This window comes from Gopherus flavomarginatus, chromosome 7 (assembly GCF_025201925.1).
Source record: "Gopherus flavomarginatus isolate rGopFla2 chromosome 7, rGopFla2.mat.asm, whole genome shotgun sequence".
Classification (NCBI taxonomy): Eukaryota; Metazoa; Chordata; order Testudines; family Testudinidae; genus Gopherus; species Gopherus flavomarginatus.
The window spans coordinates 98827902-98843625 of NC_066623.1; the positions used below are offsets into that span (position 1 = coordinate 98827902).

Here is a 15724-nt window from a genome sequence, read left to right on the forward strand (position 1 = left end):
TGGATCCTCTACACCCGAGACAAAACGGGAGTACGGCCAGCGCTGCAAACAGGGAGTTGCAGCGCTGGTGGTGCCCTGCAGATGTGTACACCTCCTAAGTTGCAGCGCTGTAACTCCCTCACCAGCGCTGCAACTTTCTGATGTAGACAAGCCCTTAGATATTGTACCATTTCACTGTGGAAAAAGACACTGTAGATTTCCAAGTCTGTTTTTAAGACTAGCTTCTGTCACACTGCCTATAATAACTGAAATATATATATGTTTCCTATTCTCTCTAATCTTTGTCTGCTTGTCTGAGAGCACCCTGTGGATTGTGAGAATATTGAGGCAGAGATGATTCTTTCTTATCTGCATGGAAAGCACTCAGTATATAGGGGAACAACAGCCATCACTGTACATATGCACAATAGGCTAAGGTAAGGACAGTGATGCAGCCTTATCAGAATTAATCTGCTAGAACCAGCATTAATAATGGCAGAAAAATTACACTACAGTTTAATCCCTTTTTCTATTCTCACCAGAGTATCCAAATCATTTCCCATATAACATCTCCTATTGTAATAGCTGACTGTCCATAGGCATGCACTGAAATAGTTCTACCATGTCATCTCACACTTACATCATCATTACATAATCTGAGGTCTTTATCACAATGGAATCACAACAGGATTCCCCGTGGTCCTCTCACAACGTAATGGTGCTGACAAAGAGATGTGCAAAAGAGTGACAGACAGTAACTTGTGCACATTCTGTACAGCCATTTTGCAAACTTTAATATCTGGGTTATTTAAAAATAATAAAGTCTTCCCAAGATAGGAATAAATCTCTCCCTCACATTTAAGATCACTCGCCTTCAACAATTTATTATTTTCTATTATATAAAACAAATACTGATACATCTGGACTAGCTCAGTACACGAAAAGAGGGAAGCTATCACAGTATTCATGAATACAACTCACAGCTCATAAATCATAGCTCTCCTGAATTAACAACAATAATTAAATAATCCAGAGGAGAATATAGAGACGGCCACTCTGGGCAGCCAAAGACCACCACTGGCAGAAACATAGGGAAGAAACGATCAACAGCACGTTTGATCAGTGTAATTCGAGTCGCACAGAGATAAGAAACTCTTAACAATTGCGAGACACTAATATGTAATAACCACTTCAAAAATCTTTTTGGGCTAAAGGTAGGTCAACTATTGCCAGGGCCGTAGCAACAAAGAACGTGGCCCCCTCCGAACATATGTCCGGGGCCCCTTACAATGCAGAAACTGGAATGCGGTATTTATTTTATACAATATACAGGGTTCATATTATATATACATAGGCCTACAGTGTACATGTATTCCGTATTTACGCAAAGCGCTTCTTTCGAGCCTTGTTCTCCGCAAATTGGTTAATCAATGCGTCATAGTCCAGAGATCTGGCAATCTTGTTTTCGATTGAGATAACTGCAAGCGCAGAAAGCCTGTCATCTGTCATGGTTGAGCGCAGGATATTCTTGATCAGTTTCATTCTGCTGAAGCTCCTTTCAGCACCAGCGACAGTAACTGGTGTGGTCAGAAAAATTCTGATGCAAATGCAAAGATTCGGATATATCTCCTGAAGGCTGTTCGTGTATATGTACGTTAAAAAATTGTTTGCCATGACAAGTCCTCTCTCTTTCTCGATGACATAAATAAAACGATTCAATTCCATTATGAGTTCGTTGGCATCAATGTCTCCCATTTTTCTTTCAAAATTTTTGCTGTGATTCTCCAGTTCATTTTCTCTGTGACACTGCTTCAGGCTGTTAGCGTTGTACAGAAATCCAAACAACTTATCCCACTCCACGAGTTGGTCAAATTGCGACGAAACAGAAGATATGGCCTGATCAGTGAGAACAAGAAAGAACTGCGATTTGAATTTTTCTTCAGCAGAAAGACGACTCAAATCATCAGCACATTCGTAATCAAACATTCTCTTCTTACGTCGCACCCTGGTTTCTGGAAACACCTGCTCAATACCCATATGCTCTGCTATTTCACGTGCATTTGTGACCACAGAGTTATATCCTGTATTTCGATAGTCTTCCAAAAACTTCATTGTAGCACCAACTTCTGCCTGCAGTACGTCAATTGACACATCTGGTGACTGAATTAATTTGCTGGTTTTATTGACGTGAAATAGTATATCGTACCACGTGTACACAGTCAGAACAAAAGGCCACGTAGTAACATGGTCTAAAAGCGCATCGGCTTCTGTTGCTGTCTTGTCATCTTTCTTTTCGAGCGCATATTCTTGCAAAGATGACAAAGCATTGCATAATTCTTCAAGGTGATAATGCAATGGCTTCACAGCATCAATTCTCAACTCCCAACCAGTGTCCGATAAGCCTTTAACAGATATTGGCATATGTTCTTGAAGTATATCCCAACGTGAAGGTGAAGAAGAAAAGATAACGTATATTCTGTTAATCAGACCAAAAAAGTCAACGGCATATTTCGATGACTTTGCCGCGTCTGAGATCACAAGATTCCAAGTGTGAGCTCCACATGGTACATACAAGGCACGGTCATTTATTTCTAGCATGCGGGCTTGAACTCCTTTATTCTTTGCTCTCATATTTGCGCCGTTATCATAAGCTTGGCCTCTCATGTCAGCAATGTCTATTCCTAAGTTGTTTGCCTTTTCAAGAAACGTTTCCAATAAGCCCTCGCCAGTTGTATCATGAACATTAAGAAAACCAACGAACGCTTCACGAATATTGACACCATCTTCACCGTTGCATTCAACAAAGCGTAACACCACAGACATCTGTTCTTCATGTGACACGTCGGGAGTACAGCCAAAATAACTGAATAATATTTTGCTTTTTTAAGCTGCGCTATGTTGGCCTCTTGAATGTTACTGGCAACAAGTTGAATCAGCTCGTTTTGGATCTGTGGACTGAGGTACTGAACATGTGTCTCTGCCTTCTTAATCCTCTGTAAAAGTTTGCTGAGGACAGTATCATATTTTGCAAGCAATTCAAACAGTCCCAAAAAGTTGCCATTCGAAGGATCGCCGAGCTTTTCATTACTTCCTCGAAATGCCAAGTTTCTTTCGGACAAGAAAATAACGACATCAACCATGCGTTTGACAACATTTCTCCAGAAATCTCTTTCTTTCAGAAAAGCCTGCAATTCGAGTTGGTCAATAGATGTATGGTTTACTATGCCTGACCGAAGGTCAAACCATTTCACCATACAGTCTTGATGACCTTTGCCTGTTTCATGCTGCTGAAGTCTTTTTGACAGTGCTTTCCAAGCAGATGTTCCACGACATAGTGGTATGTCGCCAGTACCAAATAAAATTTACAACAAAAACAAAAAATGGCATCTTTCTGAACTGAGTACATTAACCATGAACGTTTTATTTTCTCGCCATTTGCCATGGTTCGATAGAAATGAGTACTTGTGAAGCTCCGTCTTTCCTCGTTAAATGGAAATTCGTAACTTTCATTCTGCTGCGGTGGGCCACGTGCAACAATGTCACACACTTGCCTGTCCGATATTACAGACGGCCAATCTCCTGGATCATCAGTCAGTGGTTCAGATTCAGATACTTCTTTCCCGGCAGCAGCTGGAATATCTGTCACAGTCTGTTTGGTAGAACAACTGGCTTCACCTTCGACCTCACTTGAAGCACTTCTGGATACTTCTGGATACAATTCGTCGCTGCTAGCGCTGTCCGTTTCATGTGCCTGTAGCTGTACGTTGGATTGCAGTGTAAAATACGTTGACATCTTTGGAATTTTCTCAAGTTCCTTCTCGGCATCTTTTGCTGCCTTTCGTTTACTAGCTCCACTCTTATACATTCTCTTAAACATCACAAAGCACGCTTCTGCGTTGGAAACGATAAAAAACTAAACAACTAAATTAATAACATTTATCCGCCGACAGCCATTATGAACGCAAATACACATTCTTTGAATGGGTCCAATTAAAATTTGAAACTGACCGACAGACAACTGATGTAGCCAATAGCATTATGATGTATCATAATGACTTCACGGTTTTGTCAGTAAAAGCGACATGGATTGTGCAATAGCATCAATAAATGTCACTTACCTAGTTATACCTTACATTTTTTTTGCCACTTTTAGGGGTCCCCTTCCTTGTGGGGCCCCCTCCGGTTGGAGAGTATGGAGGGCGCTCGCTACACCTCTGACTATTGCTCTCATTCTTGTGATTAAGACTCTTAGCAATGTGCCCCAGCAAGTGACCAGGATTCATCACTGAATTTGGCCCACTGGTTGGATCATCCAGATAAAGTAGATCAACATGCCCTACCCTTCAACAAGACTAAGTTCAAAATAGTTCTCTATTCTGATCTTTACAGACAGAATCTTCAACGGGGAGGCATATTATTTGCACTGGAGAATGGGTACAAGAAGCATGCTGTTTGTGTCTAGGGATAAGGGAGGAACATGTTTTAACTAGAGCAGTGAAAACCAGAGCTGAAAATGGGTCATGCAGCACACGCCTTCCCCTGCAACAACCTTCTCTTCTGGTTAGTGCAATGTGGTTCTAGATCTTATGTGATGGGAATGCAAGGACAGATTGTGGCACTGGTGGTTGTGCTGCCAACTTTCACAATTTTATCATGAGACGTGTGATGGTTGATGTTCTTCTTTAAGGCCCAGCTGAAGTCATGTGATTATCTGAGAATCTCAGCTTTCATTTAAAGGAAAAATAATGTATGCTTCTATCCCTCATGTTTGCTGAGAAAAGCTTGAGAAAAGTGAATTCTGAAGGTTCCAACTCCAGAAAGTCCCTTTTTTTTTTTTTTAAATCTTGAGATTTTCTAGTCAAACCTCTAATTTTCTGAGGGCCTGACATGATTTTTGACTGCGTGGAATCAGCAATACTGCAGGCCCATTGTGCGGAGAAGAAGCACTTCATGCACCTTTTTCTCTGCCTCCCACACACCATCCCCCGCATGCCTAGTCACAGTTTAGTCCTTTTAAATAGTATGTTTTTATGTGAGGGGTTGCAAAATTCATCATCTCCTCCTAACTCAAAACAGTTGGATCCACTAGTTAATCTTTTATTTTTGGTCCAACCAATGGAGCAACTCACAGGGTTAGAGTCTTAGCTGGTGCTGGGACATCATGAAAGAAAACAGCATATGCTAGAGCAAACTAGTAGAAGGATTTTGAGGCAGAGAAGGATCAAGTTCAGTGCCCCAAAAAAATGAACACATGGCAATAAGTGCACTTGGACTCGGTTAACATTTAAGTGTGCCAGACATTACTGAAAACAGAGAAAATAAATTCTAGCTAGAAACCACAGATAAAAACCGAGCTCTGCTGTGGTCAGTGGAAGTGTTCATTGACTTCTGTACTATCTGTAGGATACTGTGGTTCCTCTATTTAAAAATGAATTTTGCTTTTTGCTGTTACTAGCAAAGTTCCCAATTCACCAAGGCACTTACACAAGTACCGAACTTTAATCACATGTGCAGAACTGTTGAGATTAAAGTAACCTATTTTAATTATAAAACAGGGATACAGCACGAGCAGCAACACTGCAAGCTTCCCGGCAGTGCCCTGACTTCTGGGGGGACCACCTCTGGAGATCAGAGAATAGTTCGGACCTGGCCTACACTTAAAATTTAGATCACCCTAGCTACCTCGCTCAGGGGTGTGAAAAATGCACACACAACCCCCCACCCTCCCCCAAGCACCATAGTTAAGCTGACCAAACCCCTGGTGTGTACACAGCTAGGCTGACAGAAGAATTCTTCCATTGACCCAGCTACCGCCACCCAGATAGAGGAGTGATTAACCACAGCGACAGAAAAACCCCTTCTGTCAGTGTAGGAAATATCTATACTATGGCACTGCAGCAGAATAGCTACAGCGCCGTAGATGTGCTGCTGTAGCACCTGTAGTACAGACATGGCCTCAGTCTTAACATTGTTCATTCCTTCCTGCTTCTGCTTAGACAGGCCACAAAGCACCCATTTTGATGGGTTTTGTGATATAAACACCTGTCCCAGTAGGAGCTGGTCTGAGGCCACTATAATAATTATTGGACTGCTTTTTTCCATTGTATCCTCATTTATCAACTCTGGAAACAATAAGTGAGAAAACCAGATTAGTTTCTTATCTGTTAACTCTGCACTATAACACTGAATTGTAAGAGGATATTTTTCAGAATGGTCATGTGCCTTTTTTTCCCCTCTCGGTTTATCCATATACGTCCTCTAGTACTGAAGAGTACAGGTGCTTTCAATGGCTGCTTACTGCCAGACCCAAATACAGGATCCTACAAACTTCAATGTTCAGGTGCTCAGATACTACAGTTATGGGGGCCACCTACACAGACAGGCAGATAGACCACTGCTCTCCACTCATGAAGGACCTAAGTCATACTCTGATTTAAGTCAGTGACAAAACACTAGCTGGCATTTGGCCTGATCCTGCTCCCCTTGGAGTAGCAAAGATCCCTGGTAGAGTTAAATCAGTTAGTAGTTCTTCTGATGTTTAATTATTTCCCTAGATGAAGCATTCTCATAGCACCACACACTTGTGTCTGTTAGGTGCTTTAGGATTTTAAAACCACATTCGATTTGAACTGTAATTCCCAACCTGACAAAAAAATAACTGAATCTAGCATGTTGTGACTAGAGTGGCCAGGTGCCTGGACCAGACAGTGTGCAGTCAGATCTACTGACCAGACACCCAATGTCCAGTTACTGCAGGCGAGAGCATCAGGGAGACGCCAGGTCATCACCTGCAGCAGCCCCTACTCAGATGGGGCCGCTGCCTACCTGTGTTAGGCAGCTGCAACTCCCAGCCCTGGCTCCACAAGTGAATCCCTCCTGACCTGAGCTGGGGGAGAAGGGGAAGGAGGAGGGAGAGGGGAAAAGCAGCGAGGGAGGGGAAGAGCAGTAGATGGGGACAGGGCCTCAGGGGAAAGAAGTGGGGCAGGGTTTCGGAGAAAATGCAGGCAAGGGCGAGGCTTTGGGGGGGGAGAATAGGTGGGGCAGGGGCAAGGCCTTTGGGAAAGAGGCAGGGCAGGGGAGGTTCCAGCACTCCTGCTGGAGTGTCCGGTTTTTAACTATTACCAATTTGACAATCCCAGTTGTGACAAAGGGTTTCTTGAATAACTGCTGCAATTTCTAAATCCTGACCACTGTACAATAACACCAAGATCTGCATTTGTCAGAAATTAGCATCTAGGATTCATTCATGCTTGTTTGCTCTTCAGGGAATGCACTGAATTCCCTGTCATGTATTTATTGTATAGTATTCTGAGGGGTTTTTTTTTAAACCATAACATGGGTTATTTTAAAAATTTCTGACAACAATAGTTACATTTACTAAAACCATGCTGATATATAAATTGTGGTTAATTAATGTCTCCTACATAACAAAACACAGCATAAGAACCCTACTTCCCCAAATGACGCAGGATTTCGGTTTATCCTTTGCAAGCTCATAAAATTCCATTAATTGACTTAAATGTAATCCAACCATTGGCTTTATAGCACCCCTTTAAAGATGAATAATCAGAGAATGGATTTAACTAGGTTTTCCTTTATTTCATATCAGTAATAGGATCTCACTGCAATCACTCAACAGAAAACTACACATAAAGGGGAGGAGACTGCAAAACATTTCTGTGCTACTGACTGTAATAAAATAAAGCGATCATTTTTCCTTCCCATCAGATCTTATTTTACCAATAAGATGATTTCTAACATCTGAACTACTCAGCATTTACCATCCTCTTTAAACGGCTCATAGAAAGTTATCGCAACTAGGATCTGAAGCTTGATGTAAACAGATCATTTTATTTCTTTTCTTGCACAGGTAGTTAGGGCAAAATAACCTGACAATTCCAAGGCTGAGATGGATGTTTATCAAATGGTTAGGCTTTGTGCACATGGTTGTGCCTTACAGGTCTCATCTTGCTTAAGAAGTTTGTTTCCAATCAAAAGCTTGAACTACATGTAGATGAGTAATTGTTGGATATTTAAAACCCATCTTTTTTCTATATGTCATATCTTGTTATATTTACAAGTAGCGCAAGTAGACAAGGCCCAGCACTTTCATTATAAATTATACAGAAAGGATGGGGTTAAGAACAAGGAATAAGAATCAGGGAGAGCCATTCCGTTCCCACCTTTCTGCAAAATTATTCACTGTATGGCCTTGGGAAAAATCACATAACCTCCATGCCTCAGTTTCCCCAAAGTCAGATGGGGATAATACAGGCGTAACCGGTCCATACAGCATTTTGAGGTTCTTGGCTGATATAGATGCTTTATATGTTCAGTATAGATTTGGATTTATTATTTAAACTATTGTCTCCCTTTTATTCAACTTATTTGCCTAAACAACCTACAAGCAAGCCACACAGAAAAGTTTTGCGTAAAATATGAATATTTGTGACAACAAACTCAACAGTGTAAGTGATACAATGGACTAAAACACCTACACATTTTTATAAAATAAAAATCTCAATTCATACAGGGTTTAAAGAGAAATTGTCAATCTGAAGGAGTCTGTTTTCAGAGGCGTTATAAATAGTTTCAGGTATTGCAGCTGCCTAACTCCCCCTGCCTTTTTTTGTGGTTTTGCAATTTATTTATTTTTTGGTTCATGTTTTAGAAAAACATTTCTCTCACCACTTTTGTGTAAAATTTCCTCATCGAGAACAGAGGAAACTTACTATACAAAGGGCTGTCAAAAGCACAAAGTAAACAAATTGAAAAATTAAAGAAAACCACTTATTTTTCTGAACTGCCATTCAGTTCTAGTGATCTTTGGTGCTAATTTTAACAATAAATATGTAAAAGTGTTCAGAAGAACATTGTGTTTTTTACATTGTTGGTGTCCTGTTGAAATACATTTAGCTTCTACTGCCTTTCAACAGGTGTAATATATTTTCCCACAGGCACAATATTATTAGGTGGCATGGTGCATGCTTTAATTTATAATTGTATAAAACAAAGCCTTACTATAATAGTTATTAGAACAGAGTAATTAGAAATAGAAACTGACTATTCGACCATGGAAATGAATGAGACATACTTGCTTTACACTTCAAAGTTATCTGAGTTATGCATGAAGAAAATGTGTTTACTGGTTCTTTTAACAGAACACTTTCTACCATACGATTACCTGAGCATATCAAATCAATGAACTGCTTCAAAATGTGCCTATGAATCAGCATAATAAACAATGATTGTTCTATTAGCTTAATGGATCTTTTCATTGCCAAGTAATGATAGGAATGTGCCTCATCTGCTATTTGTGCATCTGGATAGAAAGTACGATACAGCCACTTCTTTCTGCCTGCAAACATTAAAGCCCTCAGACAAAGCTCTGATGATACATCATGTTTTTAATGACATGCTTGCATCAATAATATATTAAATATCAAATATAAGAATTATTCATGGCCTTCAGGAAAGAAAAAACAGGAAAATACATAAGCTGCTGGAGTAAGTCTAATTATGATAAACTTCTTATTACAAAGTGAGGACATCCTAAACTATTAAAAATCATTCTACAAATTAGTAAATGCTGCAGTATGCCAAGTGGTCTGAGCACTGGCTTAGGAACCAGGAAACCCTAGTTTCTAATGCTGCCAGTGCTAAGTTGCCAAGAGGCTTGTATGGATAATTAATATTTATAAAGTGCTTTGGAACTTCAAAATCACTGAATAGTGCTATGAATTACTACTAATAATCAGTTTTTACAGAAGGGCTAAACCAGTTTGGAAACATTTAAATTGGGATAGGAAGAAGAGGTGCTTAGAAGGCCACATGAAATTGCCCACCTACTTCACTTTGTCAGCAAAGTGATGGCCACCATTTTTTTCTTTTTCCCCTATTACTGACCCTACATTTTGTTTTTCTCTGCCACCTACCATGTCCAGCTTGTGGAAATGGGATGGCAGACACTGTGAGACGCTATTCCTGGAAGATATTAAGGCCTGGTCTACACTGGGCGGGGGGGGAGGTGGTCGATGTAAGATAAGCAACTTCAGCTACGGGAATAGCGTAGCTGAAGTCGACGTATCTTATTTCGACTTACCTTACGGCGCAGGATTGACGGCCGCGGCTGCCCTGTCGACTCTGCTTCCACCTCTTGCTTTGGTGGAGTTCTGGAGTCGACGGGAGCACATTCAGGGATCGATTTATCGCGTCCAGACAAGACGCGATAAACCAATCCCCAACAGATCGATCGCTACCCGCTGATCCGGCGGGTAGTGTGGACGTACCCTAAGTAGCATTAAGTGCTGCAGTGACCCAATATGTAGGTACAGTTAAATCAGTCTGGAGTAGAGCTGAGCAGAAGAAAACAGATTTTCTGTCCTGTGAAACTTTTAAAGATTTCAAAATATTTTCCCATCCTGCACTGGAGCAAACCCACAACCTTTCAAAGTTTCACAAAAAATGGGAGACACACCCTTCCGCTTCTTCCCCTCAGACTAGCCCAATAGCCCAGTGGTTTAGGCAATCACATAGCATGAGAGAAAAACAGTTTAAGTCCTTGATCTCAATCAGGTAGAACAAGGACTTGAACCTGGGACTCCTATCAGCCAAGTGAGGGCCTTAACCACAGAGCTATTGGCTATTCTAGAGGGTCTCTCTCTTTTTCACCAGAAAGATTTCCCAATTAAAGTTCCTGCAAAAAGTTACTAGTTCAAGAAAAATTCCCAACCAGTTCTAGTCTGGAATTGGAGAGACCACCTCAGAGATCAGCAATGAAAAACAGATCAATTACCTATCAATCTTGGTCTTTAACTAAAGGTCCAACAAATATATACTGGTAACATTTTAGGGTTATCTGTTGGAGGTGCCTTTAAGTGAGGGTTTCCTGGTATTTGGAGAAAATCCAGGGCTATTATTGGAACTGCAATTTCTGCAAAATTCTTTCTACCATTCTACCCACAATAACTCAGGTTCTACAGATTCTAGCATAGGATGGTATGACCACCTTTGCCCCCAAGTCCTCCAATGCCCCATTCCTTCTCTGAGGCCCCACCCCATTGCTCACTCTCCCTACCCTCACTCACTCGCATTTTCACCGGGCTGGCTTAGAGGGTTGGGGTGCGGGAGGGGGTGAAGGCTCCAGCTGGGTGGGCAGGCTTCCGTGTGGGGCCAGAAATTAGGAATTCAGAGTGCAGGAAGGGGTATGAGGCTGGGGGTTGGGGTGTGGAGGGGAGGGCTCCTTCTGGGGAGCACGCTCTGGGGAGGGTCCGGGGATGAGGGGTTCAGGGTACAGGAGGGTGCTCCGAGCCGGGACTGAAGGGTTCGGAGGGCGGGAGGGGGATCAGGGCTAGGACAGAAGCATGAGGGGGGGAGTGAGGGCTTCAGCTGGGGGTACATGCTCTGGGGGGGGGAACCTTTTTTCTGTTACAGGCCACTGACCCACAGAAAAAAGAAAAAAAAATCAATCCCAGGCCACACACCTGCTCAGGGGGGTGGGCGCGGAGGCTCAGGGCTTCCCCCCACAATGAGACAAAGCCGGTGCCTCAACTCCAACCCTGGGGGGTGGCAGGGCAAGACTCAGGGCTCCTCCCCCGCCCCGCAACCGGGCGAGCCTGCGCTTACGGTTCCTCCGTGGGGTGCTATGGGCCAGATGAAATTAACCACGGGGCCGGATCCAGCCCGTGGGCCCTAAGTTCCCCACCCCTGACCTACGCCTAGAAGCTGGAGGGGGGACATATTGGCTGCTTCCCGGGAGCCGTGTGGCATGGAGGCTAGCAGGGAGCCTGCCAGCCCCACTGCATGGTGCCACCAACCGCACAGTCAACGGTCTGGTCGTCAGTGCTGACTGGAGCCACCAGGATCCCTTTTCAACCAGGTGTTCTGGTCGAAAACCAGACACCTGGTTACCCTAGTTTAGGGCACTACTGAGACATGGCTGAGAGGAAGTAGGCCCAATTGCAGTCAGTCAGTTGTTCCTCCCCAGCATGCAACGTCAATCAACTATTTTAGTAACCCTAATGGGAAGAATCAGGAAGAGCAGTGCTAAATCTAAAGCAAGGCAGTGACCACAGCAAGTCCTACCAGATCAAGGGCCATATCGTGCCATCAGTTTTTAAGCCAAAATCCTTCAATGAAATCTATCGTGGAGTTCTGCTCAAGGTGTATGAAGCAAGAGAGGGAACAGTCCCACCTAAAAGTTGCAAGTGTAGAGTAATGAGAAAGAAAATCTTCCTTTCCCCCAAGGGACATGACACTATGTACACAACATTCCAGACAAGCTTTACAAAGTATCTGTGGCCCGTTTTGCAGAAGAGAATGTTTTGCATCTTTAGTTCCCAATGAGTTTAGTGGCAGTTGTGCGTGCTCTGCATCTCTGAAAAGCAGAGCCACTATTAACTATCACCCAAATCGCCTCAAATTATGATTAAAAGATCAAACCGTTCAATAAATAGCAGTTCCTATTAGAGAGCACTCTGTATTTACACTAATACATTATCAGGAGTTTTTTGGGGAGAGTTTTGTTTAACTTTTTCTAACACGTGCCAAATAGCTGCTGTGCCAAAGTCTATCCCTGATCTACAACAAAGACTAGATAAGCAAGCAACTTGAGAGATCTGAAGTGAAATCCTGGCTCCACTGAAGTCAATGGTTTTACCCTTGACTTCGGGGGGGAGACAGTATTTTACTTCTTGTATGTTTATAGCTTGTATGTTTACAGCTGTAAAATGTGTGTACTGGGTAATGCTTTAATATAGCATATTACTATGAATATTACTTCAGATATCACATTTTATATGAAAGATTTATTGGACAAAATACCATTTAGCTCAACAAGGAAACAGTATAGTTGCCGGTTTCCGACCACCTAATTCAAATTGGTTATGTTTCCTCTAAGGCAGCTGGTGGAAAGAGACCAAAGTGAAAATTATCTCCAAACTAATAAGGTCTTGAAGTCCTTCAATTAGGATACCTGACTGCCTATGCAGGGCAACAATGCTTCCCAAACAATAACCTGATAGAACTTAAAATGCTAAAACAGGAACCTTTATTAAACCATCTTCGTAAATCAGAAGTGTACATGTGTGAAGGGGGGAGTAATTAGTATAAAATCCACCATCCCAAGTACTCCAAGCTGCTGCTACAGCAAGCCTGTGCCACCTGAAACCGTGTGCAACAAATCTCCTACATTTCTACTGATTCCTTGAGGGCCAGAATCTCTCATTCCTACTCCCACTGATTAATCTGCACATATTCGCATCGACTGGTTCATCCTAGTGAAAAAAAATACAGCAAACACTGTAATAATTACAAGAGGAAAAACAATGCCTGAATCTCACCAGGCCCCCACCCCCAATAGAACCATAGTGTTAAGAAACACACCATTACCCTCCTGGGGTTCTTTAAACAATGGCCACAAGGTTTGAAAGCCACATCTTTTCAGAAAGCTACCCTGATGTTCCTGACCCATGGGAAAAGTCTCCAAATGTTCCAGCTCATAGACTTCCTGCAGGGGGAAGCATCTTTACAGCGTGGATGTTTTAGGTGTTGGTTGGTTTGGCAGGTTTGTGTTGTTTTCCCCAATAAAATAAGGGTTCTTCCCTTAAGACTAGCTTGCCTTAGAGCCAAATCCATGAAAGGAAGGGAGTGGGGTTTGAAGTTTCTGAAGATGGACATGCCTCCAGGCTAATGAGTTTTGTATTTCAAGAGATTCATTTTCGCCAACTACAAGAGGCCTCATGTAAAACCAATCCTTCACAGCAGCTACATGGCAGGAAGCCAGCAGAAAATCAAACACAGGGAACCTATCGTGCTTTCCTAAAAATGACTAAAGTTTCTGATAAATGAAAGTCTATTTTCTGGCAAAATGAAAAATGTCCAGGATGATTTTGACAATGGTTTCAACAACACGTGCGATAACATTTTCAATTAAAGATGTCAGTAAGTGAAAAATAAGTGGAATCCCACACAATGGTAAAAGCTTCAGAACTCTGCCAATTTCTTGATTTTTTTTTAATTCTACCAGCTCTACTAAAAATAAAGAACACCTAGAGTACCAATACTGAAAATACTGTAGTATTGGGAGACAAGAGGACGACTACTGAGTCACTAGGTAACCATAAAATAAATAAGAATTTATTTCTCATACTAGATTAGTCTAGTGAAACCAGATGTAATTTGCAGAGCCCACTGTCCTGCATCTGGGATACCATCCAATAAGGAGTTTCACCAGGTTCAATCAGACCCTCGTATGTAGGGAATAACACCACAATAAGTGTTAAGTGTTTTCAGCCATCACCTACAGACTGAAAGTGCCCTGTGGGGCTCAGCTTTGAGGGAGAGGCCTGGGAGCCCTAGGGAGAGAAGCAGCAGAACCAACCCCGGGGAGAGTGCTGCTAGATACACAGATAAAGCCAAAACGGAGCATCTGAAAAGTCTTGAGACTTGAGTGCTGGGAGCAAGCCCCTCAGTCAGCCTGCCACATCTGGTAAACAATGGTGGAAATAAAACAAGAAGGAGAAAGGTTTGTGTGTAAAATAAGCCCAAAGTCCAGGTCAATGGGGGAGCTTTGCAGAGGGAGAGTGCAAAGCTTTGGCTTCTGCATGGACTCGCTCCTGCATGTTGTCCCAGGCAGGAAGCACAACACAAGAATGTGAACTGGGAGAATCGAAGGGAATATTTTCTATCATGCTTATTATAACAAACTTTCAGTAAAGCATTTAAGACAGTCTCCTTGTAGACTAGAATAGCCATTCTTGTTTATAAGGTTTCAAACAATGAGAATTAGCCTGTTGGTATCTCTCATCTGGATGGGATACATCTGTATAGTAGATTTAGTGCTTCATACTATGCATTTCACAGAGAAAAACACTACATAGCTGAATTGGATTGCAGCATGAAACATGAACTGCCCATAATTAGAGCAGGAGATGTGCAAGCAATGAGGGTTATTTGTCGGATAAAATTAATCTGTTTACTCATACTCCACTCCTATTAAATGATTTACTTTTCATTTAGTCGGGAAATATTCACCTATCTTGACGCTAGTTAGATTTTCCTTTACAGTGCAAATATTTACAACAAGGCTCAGGACACCTTAAGTAGCCCTAAGAAAATGCTTAGATATAAAGAAGTTGTTAGACTCATTTCTTTCTCCTTTCCAAAGAAGAAATAAGACATTTGCAGAGAGCTGAGAGGGATACAGCTTATCATGTCCACAGCACACCTGCTTCCACTTACCCTTTTTGGGGCTTTTTGCTTCAGCTAGTCTTTTCAGTATGGTTAGTAGATCAACAAGGGCTCTAAATTCATCGTGCTCTCCCCTCACCCCCGTCAAAAAAATTGCACCCAACAGTCTTTCAACACAGGATCTCCATTCTTATGATTTCCAAAAAGACTCCAACTGAGGGATCACAGAAAGTCAGGACAAGGCAGTTTTGTTTCTGCCAACTATTTGAGATCAGATACTCCCTGTTCATTATGTCAAACAGTTGTCTGTGTCAAGAGTTATTCATATGATTCAAATGCAACATACCTTTGACAGTCCTTCACATGCATTCAGAAAATACTTCAACTTTGATGGTCTAGACAACATTACACAAACACAGAGTTCACAGAATATACTAGATTTTTTTTTATGTGACCTATATGTTCAGTGATTCACCTGAAGAGTATTTACATTATTTCTACTACTGAAACAAATTATCCACATACCAGTCTATATACATTTTCTTTGGGTACCTTA

At 41.9% G+C, this 15724-nt stretch overlaps 2 protein-coding genes across 3 annotated transcripts in view; both read right to left on the minus strand.

The window, feature by feature from the left end:
• Window positions 1-15724, minus strand: part of ROR1 (receptor tyrosine kinase like orphan receptor 1) — a 271372-nt gene that overhangs the window by 217803 nt on the left and 37845 nt on the right. The window lies entirely within an intron of this gene.
• Window positions 1-15724, minus strand: part of LOC127055264 (uncharacterized) — a 268873-nt gene that overhangs the window by 142247 nt on the left and 110902 nt on the right. Inside the window, exon 1 of one of the 2 annotated variants that reach the window (XM_050962063.1) lies at window positions 15-86. The exons of the other annotated variant lie outside the window; for it this stretch is intronic. The gene's annotated coding sequence lies outside the window, so the exon portion shown is untranslated. Of the gene's footprint in view, window positions 1-14; window positions 87-15724 lie in introns of those variants that run through there. 2 annotated transcript variants of the gene reach the window in all.